Raw genomic sequence first — 17924 nt, 5'->3', positions numbered from 1 at the left:
CTCAAAAACTTCTACTAAATGCTGAATCAACAGTGCTACAGAATAAGCCCCAAAGGATCACACCGACCCCCAGAGACGTACGGTCCTAATCCCCAGAACCTGTGACTATACTATGCTGTGCAGCCAAGGGGACGACGTGCTGATCAGGTGACCTTAAGAGGCAGAGATGACCGTGGACCCATTCTGGAGTATCCGATCCAGGAAGGTGGGCCTCTGTAGCCCCGGAGTCCTTAAACGGGGAGCAGGGAGGCAGGAGAGAGTCAGAGGACGCAACGGGAGGACTCAGCCCAGGGCTGCTCACTCCAAAGACGGAGGGCGGGAGCCACGGGATGAGGGCAGCGTCTGGAAGTGGCATGACTCTCCCCTGGCGTCTCCAGAGCCCAGCCAGCACCTTGGACTTCTGACCTACAGAACCAGAAGATAATAAACCGTTGTTGTTCTAAGCGGTTAAGTTTGTTGCGGCAGCACTGAGAATATCTTCGTTTGGGCTGCCACAGCAAATGCCACAGTCTGGGGGCTTGACCAGCAAACACTTAGTGCTCACAGTTCTGGAGGCTGCAGAGTCCTAGTCAAGGCACCGGCATATCTGGGGCCTGGTAAGGGCCTCCTCCGGACTGGGGGACAGCCGCGGCCTTGCTGAATCCTCGCGCGGTCGTCTGTGTTGCCCCCTAAGGGCACCGATCCACTCATGAGGGCTCCATCCTCAGGAGCCAACCGGGTTCCAAAGGCTTCGTCTCCAAATACCATTGGGTATTAGGGCTTCAGCACACGTATTTTGGGGAGACAAAGATTCAGCCGTAGCATAAGTGCTTCAAGTCTTATCCAGAACAGTTTTTTTTAAAGGAGTCATACAGCTTTCAATAAAGTTTTAAGAGTTCCCGTCATGGCGCAGTGGATACTAATCTGACTAGGAACCACGAGGCTGTGGGTTCGGTCCCTGGCCTCATTCAGTGGGTTGAGGATCCAGCGTTGCCGTGAGTTGTGGTGTAGGTCACAGACATGGCTCAGATCCCACATTGCTGTGGCTGTGGTGTAGGCCGGCAGCTATAGCTCTGATTAGACCCCTAGCCTGGGAACCTTCGCGTGCAGGGGGTGCAGCCCTAAAAAGACAAAAAAAAAGTTTTAAAAGGTCCAAAGGAAGCTGCTACGTAGGCTAGATCCAGCAGCCCTCCCCGGTGCAGGGCACCATCCCCGATCTTTGGCTAGCCTCCGCCCGCAGGGTGGACGGTACGTGGGGATGAGCGCCAGGAACGAGAAGCCTCCACCAGCATCTCAAAAGCACAATTCAGGAAGTTACACTGAAAGTATAACCAGTGTGACCCCCATTTCTTACGATACGAGAGCTGCGACGTGCTTCACTCCCACGGGGCGGGGAGTAGGAGATGCCGGGGGGCCAGCGCTGAGGGCACGTGTGCACACGGGGCTTCCACACGCTCTGCCTAGTGCACGCCGGGCGTTCTTCTTAACAAGACGTGACTTTAGAGAAAGAGCCCTTCCGCTGGGCACTCTCCCTTAACATGCCTGCTGATTCTGAAGGACAGATTTTCTGCTGCCAAACTCGTACTAACCACACTTGAACCAACAACTCAACCTCATTCAAAGTCTCTAGCTGGTTTATTTCTAAGGACTTCTGGGCTTTGCTTAAAGGTCCATTTAAGAGGATCAGGGCCACTTGGATCAACAGTGACGAGACCTCCACTGAGAGTTTACTCTGTGCCAGGTGCTACGCCGACACCTCCACACTCACTGGCTCAATGAATCCCCCCAGCAGCCCCCGCGAGGTGGAACACATCATCACGCCTGTTCTACAATGAGGGAACCTGGTCAGAGAGAGGGTCAGAAATCTGCTCGGGGACCCCTGGGTGAAGCCTGGCCAGAACCCGGCATTCTGGGTTCTCAACCCCCAAATTTACACACAGATCGTACAGCAGTCGCAAGGGGGGTGACTGGGGACCGAGGGAAGCATCCGGTGAGCAAGCCCAAGCAGTTTTCTTCTTGGGTCCGTCATCACCAGTGCACTCCACACCTGAGGTCCCCCCAAGGTGACGGCCACCACTGAGCAGAGCCGTGTGTGCGCCAGGCAGCGCATGAACGGCTTGCCACGTGCTGCCAGCGGCTCCCCCGTAACAGTGGGATGAGTTAGGCAGCTCCCCCATTCCCATGAGATGCATGGAGACGGAGATCACGCCGGGTCCCAGAACTAACGGAGCACAGGTCTACACAACTCACAGGCCAAGTTATTTACTCTACAGTATATCATCAAAAACCGAATAAACTACTACTATTTAGCTTCAGTTCAACTCTTTTCTTCACAGAACTACAGACTGGGCTTCATGCGAGAATATTTGTATATATTGATTTTTTTAAAATGTTTTTAACTACAGTGGATACAGAAAGATCTGCAAGAAAGGATTTTTAAATGTTCCCACACAGAGCGCTCACTTGAAAGGTCACTCCTATGATAAAGTAGGAAGACACATAATATCAAAAACGACTGTCTCCGCATTGAAGTCCCTCCTCCCAGCTTGGCTGCTGTTCCTTGTGTTTGCCACACGGGACCTTGGCATCGGCAAGAATCAGAGGGATGCTGGGAGGAAGGCCCACAAACGCGAGCAAGGAAACTCGACGGGTGGAAAGACTGGCCGTTCGCTCTGTGTTTCAATCGTCAATCCACCTCGAAGCACAGTTTAAACAGGTAACGAAGGTGACTTCCACAGTTGGGTCTCTTCCCCGCATCCGAGTTCACCTACATCCAGCCTTAGTGTGGGATGGGATACGGCGGAGGAGCTTCTCCAGGCTAAAGACTGTGAGTTTGGGTGGAGCAGGGCAGACAGGAGTGAAGTGCGTAGGAAGCCCAGCGAGTTGGCTCATTTTCTAATCTCTGCCTCTTACTCTGCAGGGGCCGGGATGCCCCACTCTCGAGGCTTCGGATAGAGAGGCCCCAGCAGCACCTGTTCCCTCCCAGCCCTCACTCATGGATCTGAGGGTGGAGGACTTGCTGGAGTGGGGTCTGCAGAAGGGGGTGGCCGGGCAGCAGAGTCTGTTCTGGCCTGTGCTCCACCCATATTTGGCTACAAATCTAAAGCCAGGTTCTCCATTTGGCTTTCTCATGTTCTGACTCCTGTGTTTCTTTCAGGCAGTTCCAAAATTGGGCTAAGAAGAAAGGGGGTGTTTTTTATAAGCTCCCTAAACTCTTAACTTTTGCCAACTGAAATTTTAAGCAAGTTGCTTAATCTCCCTAAGCTTCACTACAAAGGGAGGGTAATAAAAATGAATTTTTAAAAATAGTAGCAGCATGAATTAATAGCCAACTTTTATTGACTGCATGCTGTGTGGCAGGCACCAGTCTAAATGCTATGCATCCATTATCTCATGTACTTCTCCTAACAACTCTGTGGGATAGGTGCCATTATAATCCCATTTTACAGATGGGAAGACACTGAAAGAACACATTTTGTATAAATGGTTCAAAACCAATGGGACACTGTGACTCCTGAACCTAGTGCCTGTGTTTTCACCCTGCAAGTCTGCGTGCAAAGACATCCCTGTGTCCCATTTGAGGCAGACTGTTCTGAGAGGTGCTTTCATCAGCACACAGAGAACGTTCTGAGATTGAAAGTACCCAGTGCTGAGATGCCTTGTTCAGGTCACATGCCATGGCAACAGCTACGGGTCAGTGCAAAGCCAAGAGCCGGGCTCCAGGACCAGCCAGGAACTGGCTTCTTCACGAGGGTGACACTCAGCCAAACCAGTCATTCCAACTCCATTCTGAAAGTGCAGCCCTTCCTGACTCATCCCTTTCTTTCTCTGAAGAAAAATTGAGTTCACTCTAAAAAAAAATTATTTTTAATTGAAATATAGTTGATTTACAATGTGTCAACTTCGGCTTACAGCAAAGTGATGCATTCATATATATCTATACATCTATCTATATTCTTTTTCTCATAACATCTTCCCTCATATTCTGTCCCCAGGACTAATACAGTTCCCTCTGCAGTTACACTGCAGGACCTCACTGCTTATCCACTCTAAATGTAATAGTTTACATCACCCCCCCCCAACTCCCCGTCCATCCCACGCCCTCCTCCCTCCCCCTCTGCATCCACCAGTCTGTTCTCCGTGTCTGTGAGTCTATTTCTGTTTTGTAGATATCATTTGTGCCATATTTCAGATTCCACATATAAGTGATATCATGTGGTGTTTGTCTTTCTCTTTCTGACTTACTTCATTCACTTAGTATGAGAATTTCTAGCTGCATCCTTGAGCAACTGTATTTAGTAAAACTAACTTCAAAAATCATCAAGACATTGAACTTCACACAGCACATCCACCACATAAGCAGAGTAATTATGAAACAGTAGCAGCGGTCTCTACACTAGATGCGCTTGACAGGGAAGAACAGATGCTCTCACTCCTTGTTCTCCACCTGAAGCTGTGAGGAGGAGACGAAGCAGGAGCATCCCAGTGTGCACACCTGGGAGAGCTCCCGAGGGGAAGGCACTGTTGACATGGACTCAGCCCCAGGCACTCGACCCCAGGGACGCCTCCCCAGGAGCATATCGCAGAATGGGGGGGCCAAGGTCCCCCCCACATACTGAGGACGCACTTACTGCATTTTAACACATGAAATACACATCTCAAGCTGGGTGCGTGCAAAGAAAAGGGAATCTAAAAGACGGCTCGTCCCAGTATGGACAGTTGGCTGGCTGGTAAGATTTGGAGACTTTGCTTTCTTACCAATATCTTTTCGTACCTTAAAACTTTCTACAATTTGTTATGTATAATCTTTCTAGTCAGCCAAAAGTATTTTTAAACAAAAAGGAAAATCTTTCCACATACTTCCCTGATTAAAAGTATAAACTACTCCCCAGGACCCAGGGGGTCACGTCCAATCCCTTCAGCCTGAGGCGGGGCCCCCGAGCCTGTCCCTGCTGACTTCTCCGGGTTCAGAGCCCTCCCGAACCCCCGACCCCAGACCTCTGACCTGCCCTACCCACCCGACTCTGCTCAGAGGGGACACCTCCGCAGAGTTTTCTCTGCCGCTTCCTCGCAAGCACCTCTCTCCAGAGCCGTCGCCTCTTGCGGTGAAACGTCTTCACGTCTGACACGAGCTGCTCAGACACAGGCCGAGCCCAAGACGGTTCCTGGAAAATGACTTAATGCTCTGAACAGAACTGAATTTCGCCCCGCTTCAGGAGTCACTGGTAGGGTAAGATAAACAGGATGACTCCGTACACACTTTACGGTATCCGCTAGATGGCAACACAGGTATCACAGCAGGAGTGATAACAGGAACGCTCGAAAGTATCCCAATGTTTTCCCAAGGGCTTCCCGTTTTTCTCTGGTCCTCTCTTTTTCATCTGGAATCAAAGGATTGTTAAAGATTAATTGTGCTGTGCTAGGCTGAAGCTGCGACGACATTGTTTTAAAATAGACACGTGCACTCCGGGCAGGTGCAGCACAAAGGCAGCTCAGGAGCATGGCTGCCATCTGCCATCGCGGGCGGCAAGCCCAGCTTTGTTTACATGTGTCACCCACAGCACAGACCTGCCCGCTGCTCCCCCGTGGGTGTTTTGTAAATTACCCAAAGCAAGAGAAACCATAAAACAAAAAATCTTGGTACAAAATGGAGGGATTCTTCTGGAAGGATGGCTGCTGCATTTGCAAAGGAGGGGACTTCAAAGCTGCCCCCCCACCCCACCCTGGGTCCGTCACAGATCACAGCGGGGGTTGACTTGCAACCCCCCAGGATAGGAATTCTGTTCTTCCAGCACTCACCACACTTCCAACAAAGACCTGACTGATTAGGAAACACTAAATACCAATCTGCATAATTTGCCTCTGCAAGAAACCGTCATTGTTCAAGATGAAAGAGACTCCAGTACGCCCCTCTGGCATACTGTAAAAAGTTCCCTGTAACACAAAATCATTATTTTTTTTCATTCAATCAGTGGACACAGCTTGCTGTTCAGTTTCTTAGGCAGCCTAAGGCACAGTCAGAACCACCACGTTGCATAAATGTTTGCCAACTACTGATAAGCGACATGGACTGTTCATGAGGACAAGCCTACTTTGGGGGCCCACTGACTACATCCCCAATCCGCTCCCTGGGTCATCAGGGAGAAATGCGTCAGTACCGCTTACAGGGAGAAGCTCGGCACTGTCACAGCTCTGGAGCACAACGACCCTGCTGAGTCACAGTGGGGGTTGTCTGAGTCCTGCCCCCATGCCCACCACCCCTGCTAGAGAAGCTCCCAGTGATGAGTCACCCACAAAGGAGCCTGGCACGGCCACAGAGATTCCACTGGTGCTGGGGTCACAGCAGCAAGTGTGTTAAGGGATCACAGGACTAAACTGTCCTTTCTCGCTTTCGTTTCTTCCAGCAATTGTTTAGTAGCAAGGGCCACAGGCTGAGCCTCCTCTGATCACGCCTCCCAGCCTTCCTCTGCACCCCACAAGCCAGGGTTCGGCACGTGTAGGGCCCTGGGCTGGGGGGGCAGTCCCCGTGGGAGCTCTGGCCATACTTCCAGCCCTGGCACAAGCCCCTCCTGAAGTGCCCCCCTCCCTCGGCTTCCAGGTTCTCTTCCTAAACCTCTGGCGACTGTGCGTCACTGTCACCTTTGTTCACTGCCTCCTCTGTAACTTAATGAAGCTCAGCCTTTATGTTTTCTTGCTCAACCCACTCCTTCCCTTCGAAGCTCAAGTTACCACCTACAGAAAACGCCCACCCAGGCCCAGCCTCGCGCCTGTGTTCTGGGAGCGGAGTCCACTGCCTCTGGGTGCCTCAAAAGCCACGTGTCCCAAAGCGTCAGTCGTCCAACCTCTGACCCCAACCCTCCCTATCCCCCCAAAGAGCCTTTCTCTCTTGATTCCCCAACTTGGAAAATCTCATGGCATTTTGAGTCTTCCCTCTTTTTTCACCCACAAAATTAAACCGCTCAGCGAGGCCCGTCGACTCCACTTGGAGAACACCCGTCAGAGGAACGGGCACCCACACGAGCTGAGACGAATGTGAATTTGGTGGTCTAAGTTCTGATATTAGCAACTAACTTTCCAACAACCTGAAAGGTGTTTTTTCTAATATTAAGGCCCTATCTCCTTTTGAGAAATTAAGAAAGTAAAATCTTAGATTCTTAGTGGCAATGAGAGAATGAACGAACTCATGACTTAATTTCAAAAGGTGAGTGGCACCAAAGGGCACTTAATAACTCACGAAGCTCAATATAATTCCATGTTAAAACGGGTCTCGGACCCTTAACCCCGAGAAAAAGCAAAAGCCTATCATGTTCTCACTCAGTCTTTTCCTCTTCAATCCTCTGGCCCAGCGTTCTCTTTACATCTCATTGGCTTTAAGATCACACTTTAATCTCGTTAAACATTTTATTTCTTTTTAGGGCTGCACCTGCGGGATAGAGACGTTACCAGACTAGGGAACTGGAGCTGCCCGCCTATACTACAACCACAGCAATGCCAGATCTGAGCTGCGTCTGAAACCTACAGCACAGCTCACGGCCACAACAGATCCTCAACCCACTGAGTGAGGCCAGGGATCGAACACACATCCTCGTGGATACCAGCTGCGTTCATTACTGCTGAGCCACAACAGGAACTCATTAAATATTTTAATTCCCTGGTGTTCCCGTTGTGTGGCTCAGGGGTTAACGAATCTGATTAGCATCCGTGAGACTCAGGTTTGATCCGTGGCCTTGCTCAGTGGGTTAAGGATCCTACCTTGCCATGAGCTGTGGTGTAGGTCACAGACACGGCTTGGATCCTGTGTTGCTGTGGCTGTGGCATAGGCCAGCAGCTACAGCTCCGATTTGACCCCTAGCCCGGGAACCTCCACATGCACAGGTGCAGACCTTAAAAGCCAAAATTTTAATTCCTGGAGTTCCTGTTGTGGTGCAGTGGAAACAAATCTGACTAGGAACCATGAGATTTCAGGTTTGATCCCTGGCCTCACTCAGCGGATTAAGGATCTGGCGTTGCCATGAGCTGTGGGTGTAGGTCACAGATGCGGCTTGGATCTCGTGCTGCCGATGCGAAGGCCGGCAGCTGTAGCTCCGATTCGACCCCTAGCCTGGGAACCTCCACATGCCTCGGGTGTGGCCCTAAAAAATTTTTATTTCCCATTTTTCTGGCTTTCAAAATCCCACTGATTGGCACTGCTGGCCCATACCCTCCATTTCCAAAGCTCAGGCCTCTCCCGGCCTATCTGACTCCCATTTGCTAGGTGACAGAGCACCCACCACACAGGAAGTACCACACTGCTCCGCCTGCGTGGAAGGAGCCCACGGCCCCTTCCAGGTCACCTGGTCCACCCAAGACAATCCAAATTATTTTCTAGTTCAGCTATTGTATTGAACCCATGCAAGTCTCTTCTCCTCTGTAAGCTAAACATTCTCAATCCCTTCCAGAATTCTTAACATGAAACACACTATGGCTGCTGCTCATACTTATGAGCCTCTGAATGCCGTAATTTATGCGCAACCCAAAATCAAATACGGTTCGGAGAATGGACTCAGTACTCTGCATCCACAGGCGGTGGAGAGGAAGCAGAAGCGTTGCCTCTTTGTTCTAGCCTCTGGGCTTCTGCTAATGCCACCTCAGAGGATGGACACTTGGATGTCACCGAGTCCAGCTGACTTAACATTAACTCAAATTGTCTTTTCCAAGATAAACTATGTCTTCACTACATTCATGTTTTTCCCCTGGCTTCTTGTCATTCGCCGCTATGATCACTAAAGACATCCATAACTGGGAGTTCCTACTGTGGCACACCAGAAACAAATCCGATTAGCATCTATGAGGATTTGGGTTTGATCCCCAGCCCTGCTCAGTGGGTTAAGGATCTGGTGTTGTCATGAGCTACGGTGTAGTTTGCAGACGCAGCTTGGATCTTGCATTGCTGTGGCTGTGATGTAGGCCGGCAGCTGTAGCTCCATTTTGACCACTAGCTTGGGAACTTCCATATGCCATGGGTACAGCCCTAAAAAGAAAAAAAAAAAAAAAAAAAAAAAGACATCTGTAACTAAAAATGATCAACTTAGAAAATGGAATGGGATGGAGTTCCTGTTGCGGCGCAGTGGTTAACGAATCCGACCAGGAACCATGCAGGTTCAATCCCTGGCCTTGCTCAGTGGGTTAAGGATCTGGTGTTGCTGTGAGCTGTGGTGTAGGTTGCAGACACGGCTAGGATCCCACGTTGCTGTGGCTCTGGTGTAGGCCAGTGGCTACAGCTCTGATTAGACCCCTAGCCTGGGAACCTCCATATGCCGCAGGAGCGGCTCAAGAAAAGGCAAAAAGACAAAAAGAGGAATGGGAGTTCCTGCTGTAGTACAGTGGGTTAAGAATCTGACTGCAGCAGCTGGGGTTGCTACGGAAGCGTGGGTTTGATCCTCAGCCCAGCACAGTGAGTTAAAGAATCTGGTGTTGCTGCAGCTGTGGCCTAGGTTGCAGCAGTGGCTCAGATTCAATCCCTGGCCCAGGAACTTCCACATGCTGCAGGTGCAGCCATTTAAAAAAAAAAAAAAAAAAAAAAAAGGAATGAAAATAGGGCTGGAAAAGAAGCAGGGAGTTATACACTCTCCCAGTGGATAGCCAGCTTGAGTCACAGACATGACACCCTTGCAATCCAAATACTCAGTCCACTTAAAAATTGTTTCCCCCACAGAAATATCAGCGAGAGATCTGCTAACTGTCTCCTGAAATCAGATCTCCTCCTCCTCACAACCTGATCTGGAAGCACACGGCGAGGCCGGGGCACACAGCTCGGGCTGAATTCAGGAATGTACACTGGCTAATGGTCACCACTTTCTTTTCCGTGTGTTTGGAAACCTTCCTTTTATTTGTTCCCTTGACAAATAGGTGAGGACCCAGCACGTTTAGGAGGGAGGTAATAAGGCCAAGAGAGGAGGGGCGGCGGGAGCACAGACAGGGGCTCCAAGCTGGGGGCCGATAAGGCTTCACGCTGCTTTTCAGACCCCATCCGAACCCTGTCTGGTCTGCAGGCCGTGTGTAGAGTGTGTGTACAGACACTGTGTGTGCAGAGGCGGTGTGTGCAGAGACTCTGTGCGTGTATGTAGATTGTGTGTGTTTAGAGTTGGTGTGCAGAGGCTGTGTATGTAGTTTGGGTGTGTGTATGGAGGGTGTGTGTGCGTGCAGAGGCTGTGTAAGTGTGCACGTATCTTGCTCTCTCTCCACTCTCGATGACGCAAAGCATGAACTCGAGTCATTCGGACCTGGGTTCAGACCCCAGCTCCGTCACTGACGAGTGACAGCATCTCCGCGAGTTCTTTACCTTGTGGGCGCTTTAACCTGTGATGTGTAAACTTGAGATGGTGAGTCTGGAGGGACTACAAGCCGTCAGTGGAAACGCCTCTCGAGAGTCCGACACGGGGTCTGGTACCACGCAGCGGCTCAGGCACCCGGAGCTTGCGCCCGCCTCCCCAGCATCACAGTGTGTGTCATTCCCACGAGGCCACACCTGCCTGCGCGGTGGGCTGCCCGGGGCAAGGGATGGAGGGAGGAGTGGGGACCAGGGTCATGCTGAAGGCCTACAACCTAGAAGGTCGTTCACAAAACTGCAGCTCTGAGGAGTGGGGAGCTGGAGAGGCAGAAGAAGAAAAGAAAGCGGCCTTGGCGCAAGTCCAGCAGGCGTGGAGGACGGGGGGTCCCATTTACTGACCGCTTCGTGCCGGCCAGGCCCCATTCGAGGCGCTTTCCGTCTAATTACCTGACGGAACCCGCACACCGCCCCGGGACATGGGCGCTCTAACAGCCCCTTTAGGGAAGAAGGAAGCTGAGGCTCAGACAGGGGTTAAGATGCTGCCCAACGGCCCACGGCCAGGCCGGGACTTAGCACAAGGTGGCCCCAGAGGGTTTGGCCTCAGAGCACGACTTTAAGTGCCTCAGTGGCAACAGGTGGCCCTCATGGGAACCAAGGTCAGGAGCAGAGAGCAAAGGGGGGAGAGGCAGAGGCGCCCGGACGCAGGCCCAAGCCCGCGACGGCGGGCACCCAGAAGAACCCTTCTTAAGAGCAGCTTGGGAACAGCTTGCCTGGGCACAGCAGAGCCACAGCTCACACCAGCTTAACGTCGGGCACAAGGTGGAGCACACACGACCCCACGCGCTTACGAAGGCCGCACTAGCTCCCAGCACACTCCTACAGCAAGTTCACAACAGCTCGTCCCCCAGCTTTGGGGCAGGCTGCCGTCTCTCCGGTTGTGTACCAGGGGAAGCAGCTGGTTTGAGTGTTAAGAGCCATGATGAAAGCAACAGCGCCCACCCTTCGATGCCAGCATCCTGGGCAGTGAGGCGAGGGGCCCCTCCCAGAAGAGGCCCTAGGGAAACCACCAGGAAGGACGCAGCAAGCCCCCAGCCCCACCGCACCGGTACCCGGGGCTCCCACAGGCAGACTGGACAACGGGTTTCTTTTCGGCCAAACACACAGTTCAGTTTCTCTGAGGCTGGTGGCGAGGGTGCAGCGCCCTCCGCATCACGTTCTCCGCCACTTCTCTTCTCTGCGCTGCCTTCTTCTCCATGCGTGTACCCGCCTCCCGGGACAGTCTCTGCACACGCCACACCCCCTCCCAGGCCCACGGTTCACTCCTGTGCCCCACAGGTGGCCCGTGCCCATGCTGCTCCCCTGGAAATCACGCCGTGCTTCGAGCAGAAGGTGCGGCGGACAGTCAGCTCCAGGCAGGGACGGGGCCCCAGCTTCCAGCCAGACACACTGGGACTCGGGGCCAGTCCTGGGGCCCCAACTCAATGCTCTGGCCTCGCCTCCTCACCTGCACCCTGCAGAGGTTGGACAGGAAAGTCCTTTCGACCCAGAAATTCCAAGATAATTCTTGGTGTTCAATCAGCTTGAAAGCTCCTTATGACTAAACCTTCCTGGTTTCTCTTCACTCCTTCCACACTCTCCAAAGTTTCAAGCGAGATTTTAAGGACCCATGTACTTGGAATCCTCGTTTATTTATTAAGGCTTTTCTGACTTAGCTCAGCTATCGAATCTTGGAGAGTCTGGTCATAATACGGAAATTAGAAACATTTATAATCACGCACACATCAATGAAGGGTAGGTAAAATAGACGATAAAAGACCATGTGTCTTCATTCGGCAACTAATTTGCACATATTATAAATGACCTTGGGTAAACAAAAATGTACAAGAAAATGATACTGGCGAGGCTCGCACAGTACCTGCTACAAGCCAAGAAGAGCCAGGGGCTCTGTCCAGACGACTTCATCTCCCACGAGGGAGGTACGTACCGTCGCTACCACCCCTTCACAGGTGGGAGGGCTCACCGACCGGCTCAAGGTCTCACTAGCAGGTGGCAGAGCTGGAGCTGGAACCAGGGGTCTACTCCCGAGCCCATGCTCCTAACTTTTCCTCGCGTTCATTACTCTTCAGAACTTTGACAAGAAAGCTAAGAGGAAGAGACATTCCATTTATATTTGAGCTCCTCATATTAAAATCTCAACTCTATCCTTCAAACTACGTATCTTTACAAAACAAATAGTGTAAAATTCAAATGTAAGTTTCGTTTTCTAGGTGGGGCCTACAGTATCTTTACCTCTGTGAGTGGCCTTCCAGAAAGAACTGTGAACTTTAGAGATACAGTTCTTGACCCTTTAAGGGGGTACAGATGCCTTCGAGGCATTAAGCAAAGCTACGTGTCTGGTCTGTGCCCTTAAGAAAATGAATATTTCACGGATACAGAAAACTTCCTGCCCTCCATTCTGAGCTTCGGAGGCTCCTGGCTCACTGGAGCACAGGTTAAGAACTTCTGCTCACAAAACATGATTCTACAAACACACATACACACAAACCCAGGAGGGCACAACTTTTCTGTAAACCCCTTGTGCGCAAGGAAGAACTTCCAAGCTCAGCACCTGGAGGCCGCTGCTGGTCGCCCACCAGCGGGGTCTGCACGGTAATGCTAACCAGGGAGGGGAGTGTGGCAAGGGCGCTGGGCCTGCAGGTGTGGGCAGAGGACCGAGTTCAGTGTCCCAAGCACTCACACACCTGCCGTACAATGGAGAAAAGAGGAGTTGGAAGAGAAGCCCCACCTTCGTCACCATGCCATCAGCAATGCTCGGTGTCAACTATGCCACTGCAGAGACGATCGCATTTAATTCTCACAACAAAGGAGAAGACAGAAACTGAAGCACAGAGCTGTTAAGTAACTCGCCTAAGGTCACACAGCCAGCAAGCTGAAAAGCCAAGGTCCACACTCCAAAACAGACTGCAAAGCCTGTGCTATTAAATTACTTACGCCTCCAAGCGTGGGCTCTTTGAGGAAAAGAACGCGCTGAAGAACCAAACCAGAGTTAGCATGTAGCTTTCTACAACTTTCCACACACCGAACTCATTAACAGAAAGCCATCAGTTTTATTTATCAGCTCCTCCAAAAGTATTTGCTAAGTATCTTCTAAATTCTTCTAGTCCATGGCAGAAAATACCAAGCAAATAAACACATTTATACCCATTGTAGTACAATCCACATCTTAGGGCTATAATCATTCTCTTTTGTGGTGAAGAATGAAAAGACTTTAGAAAATTGTAGGTTCAAAGAGAACTATGTCACCTTTGTTTCAGACTCCCAAGGTCTGGCAAGGTTCCTGACCCAACAAATGTCTGTTAAGTGATGCATTTTATTAAGAAGTTGTCATTCTAAAATTAACATTAAGGAAGAGCTATACCTAAAGCTGGTGGTTATGATGTATTAAGTTTTTTTAAAATATAGAATTTTCTCCCATTGTTTTTGCAAATGTTTTCGTATACACCAAAGGCACACCCTATCTGTAACAGGCAGCAGACAATTTATGACCCAAGTGATAATCAGCAGCTACACCTCCTCTGACGAGGTGAAGACAACAGAGTATAAAGTTTGTGGCAAAAACAGTTCTCTCCAAAGACAGTCTCTTACTCCTGAGCTTAGACACATACACTCAACACCATCGAGTCCCCAATCAATGAATGCTGCCCTACTGACATTTTTTTAAAAATAACTTTTTTTGTTTTCATTATAATTTAACGACGAGGAGAATATGTTTACAATGATGCCGAGGAACAGCACACACACCTACAGAAGTGGGAAAACCACAAATAAAACTGACATTTCACTTCTCCCAATCTCATTCTCCCGGGATCCCAACCCTGGGGAGAAACTAGGAGCTGGGAGCAACATAAAACCCCACTTATAATTGCAAGCCGAAGGCAAGAGTCACAGGAATGCAGACCTTGTCCCCAGAGCAGCAAGTGCAGGTCCCATCCACTAGGTGGCGCTCTCCACCACAGCATCCCTCAGTGAACAGTACAGTATATCAAAATGACAACAGCCTGGTTTTAAGATGATTTGTCTCTTGAGGATATACATTTGGTTTAAGTTTCCACTGCAAAGTTAAAGTTCTTAAGATAGGTCACGCAGATCAATTGCTCCTGTAATCTGAAACTCAAAAGAGCAAGTAATATCTAAACAAGGGGAGGGGTGGCCCTGAGCTTATAAGGTTCTCTAAAAGCCAGGAGACAGTCAGCCTGGCTACCTCTAATCTCATCATCAAAACTGTTACCCTGTCCAGTTTCTGCTTCACATCAGCAAAAAAGAAGAGCGGAATCAACTGCGGGCAGTACAAGGAGAAAAACATGGACTTCGCCTCCTATTGCTTGATAGATGCCAATCATTTCCATTCAACAGAAAACACTGTTTGGTAACATTCAAACCCCAAAAGTGCCCCGTTCTATTAAAACATTTTTTCCTTTATTAGTTAAAACAAAAAGCAGCAAAGTAAATTGATGTACATTTTATCATAAACCCTGAGAAAAAGGGCTTGGTAACAAGATACACAGCCTTGCCTCCAAAGTCTTCTTACAACTGAGTGAGTGGGATGACAAGCAGAGCACGCCGGCCTCCAGCAATAACACAAAAGTCCAAATTCCAAGAAAAATTCAAGGCCTTGTTTCATCATTCCCTGTCCTCTAAAAAAGACAGATTCCTTTCCCTCCTGATGGTTGTCTTTGGAGTAAATACAGCATGAAACTTAAACTGGGGGGGGGGGGGGGCAAAAAAACACTATTTCAGGGAATAAGTTATAAAACATTCTAACAACCTCTTTGCCTGAAAAAAATGAAAATAAAATTTACTGGTGTCTAGGATTAAAAAAAACTAGCAAATTGCTAAGTGTTAAGTTTTATAAAATGGGGACTAGCCTGATAACAACAGATTCTTAAAGTGTTCAAAGCAGCAGAAAATAATTCATTCCTAATACAACATTTGCTAGAGGAAAATGTGTGTAATAATAACTAGCACAACAGTGCTTAGGTCCTGAGCTGTCTACTATATGGATCTTGACTTTGAGAATCAAATTATGTCTTTTCATAGTACGTTCAAGATTCCCGTTTTACACCGACGCAAAAATATTTAAGTCCTATGCGTGAATTTTATATTGAGAACTCAGTTGAAAGCTTTAAAAGTAAAACCAGTACATGCAATTTGAATTCCTCTTAATAGTCTTCAGAGCATCAGGTAAAGCATTTGAAATACCACACATATAAACTTTTCCTTTCTTATCCTCGCAACAAGTTTCAGTTAAAATCACACATCAATTTGTAAGCAATAAAATTGTCATCAAAATGCAACACTAACTGCCTCCCACCCAAACACACACCCTTTTAAGGGACATATGCAGTACTTTCTCAAAGAAAGGAACGTAAAATTTTATACTGTCCAAGAAACCCTTCAAAAATTCTGTAATATTAGTCAGCATTGATCAAATGTTGGCAGATTACTATTTCAAGAGTGCCTCTATGTAATAACTGGTAAAGTGATACCTCTCTACACTTAGTGTATCATTACATTTAAAAGTGGGCAAATTTCCTCAAGAATTGGGATATAAACAACTCAAAATAAAATGCCAGTTTGAAACTGTGAAGTTAATGGAATGACAGATTTAAAACAAATTTTAAATCAAGGTTTTAAAATTTTTATTTATACTCTATTGCGATATTTTTAAATAATTAAAGGAACTAAAGCTTTTTTTTTTTTTTTTTTTTAGCTTTGCAAAATTATAACTGTCCCTCTACACTAAAATTTAATGCTTCCTTTGTAAAAATCTGTTTAAATTTTCCTGGCAACTAAGTATATATTTTGTTTTTTAAACAGAAATACATATGCAGTTTTCGTGCCCATAATTGGAGAGGGACATTTTGGGGACTCCTATAACAATCATTGAGATTCTTTAAAAAAAAAAAAAAAAAAGTAAAACTTCCAATGGGTTGAAGAATTCATATTTAACCCTTATTTTCAATTGTTGCAGCCAAAGTCTTTATTCCAGAACCACATAAATCACCATTCTTCTCTCTGAAAATGAGTTTTTAGAGAAAACATTATTAAATGTTACATCTGACTTTAATAGAGTTTCCCAATTTGCTTTTGCATGTTTATTATCAAACTCTAATCATGACTTTCCCAAACTTATTTATACTTTCACACAAACTTCCCAAGTCTTCCCAACTTAAATAAAAGCCCACGAAAACTGCGGGAAATGTTTCGCTTGAAAGATAAAAGTAAATCGGTCCAAATGAACATTTGCAATAATCAGTGTTTACTTCTGTTGCTCAAACATTCAGCTTACAGCACTTTCGATATCTGTGTTCAACTTCATTTTTTTTTTTTTTTGTCTCTCAAAAAAAAAAGGGGAGGGAAAGTAGTTTTCTTTTCCCTTATTTTGCTCTCAAAATATAAACTCATTTAATGCAAAGCGTTCCTGGATCAGGCACGTTTTAAACTAAAAGCATATCTAGTCCTAATGACATTCAATACTACATATGAAACACCATTTCTTTCAAAACTTCAGCCTGAGTATTTTATAAATCTAATTTCACTTTTCCTAATAAAATGAAGACATTTTACTATATAAGACCCGGTTAAAATTTTAGCAAATGAAAATAGTCAAAGAACCAATATTACAACACTAAACTGGGAAAGAAGTCTTAACTCATTTACTGGGAAAGGTGGGGAGGGTTCCTTACGCGTCCCTACTACAGATCCTGCACTATATTTATTAAAATAGGACAAACCTATAACCGGGGAACAGCTTACAAGTTAACAGTATCTGCTGAAAGAGGAAGTATCACTTGGGTACGTAAAACACTGGAAACTATTCATGCTGCCCTTGTTCTAAGTTGCTTCGAAAACTGGGCTCTGTACTTTTAAAAACAGTCATTAAAACGAGCCCGAAGGGTAACTGCAATATAGTTAATCCACGAGCCAACTGATGCCATTTCATTCTAGAGACAGAAACTTGTCTCTCGAGGGGGAACTAAAAGACATCCATACAGTAACACAGGTTAAAGGTAATGAAACTATTAAGAAATATTTACTAATAGAACAAATACATTTTCAGGTTTGTGTGACTGATAACAAGAAAGTTTTTTTCACAAAAAAAAAAAAAAGAAAAAAAAAAAAAGAGGCTCCAGACAAGAGATTCTGGTTTTGAAGTATGTCACACCCCAGTTCCCCAGCCACGAATCCCAGTTCATTTTTTAAAATGAGGTCTATTTCCTGTAATTTTAGATATTTTAGAGTACAATTATTTTACATTTTTATGATGCCTTTGGGGTATCATTACAAATATTTTTATGTGTTTAAACTTAGGAAAGTAAAATTAAGTAATAGCTTCTCCTAAAGGGAGCTGTCAACTCTCTCCTGAACAAAAATCTTTGTTTTAAAGCAATCTAGAGATTTATATCCCTAGTAACCATAGAAATTAATCTTAAGCTTTAGAAAAAAAGTTGTATAAAATGCTCTTTAATTAAAATCAGAACTCTGCTCTTAGAAATAAGGACCCTCTTTTGAACAGAAAGAACTTTCCAGAGAGTAGAAGTGTTTCTACTCAAGGTAGCAGCACTCTTTGTGATAA

General features: G+C 47.3%; 1 protein-coding gene across 11 annotated transcripts in view; it reads right to left on the bottom strand.

Moving 5' to 3' along the window:
* Positions 1 to 17924, bottom strand: part of STX18 (syntaxin 18) — a 117292-nt gene that overhangs the window by 44801 nt on the left and 54567 nt on the right. The window contains exon 1 of one of the 11 annotated variants that reach the window (XM_021101001.1): positions 13280 to 14211. The exons of 9 other annotated variants lie outside the window; for them this stretch is intronic. The gene's annotated coding sequence lies outside the window, so the exon portion shown is untranslated. Of the gene's footprint in view, positions 1 to 4997; positions 5375 to 13279; positions 14212 to 17924 lie in introns of those variants that run through there. One more of the 11 variants, XM_021101000.1, reaches the window with a different exon arrangement.

This window comes from Sus scrofa, chromosome 8, assembly GCF_000003025.6.
Source record: "Sus scrofa isolate TJ Tabasco breed Duroc chromosome 8, Sscrofa11.1, whole genome shotgun sequence".
NCBI classification, from domain to species: Eukaryota; Metazoa; Chordata; class Mammalia; order Artiodactyla; family Suidae; genus Sus; species Sus scrofa.
The sequence above is the reverse complement of the archived record's forward strand: the minus strand, read 5'-3'. Positions and strand labels throughout refer to the sequence as shown.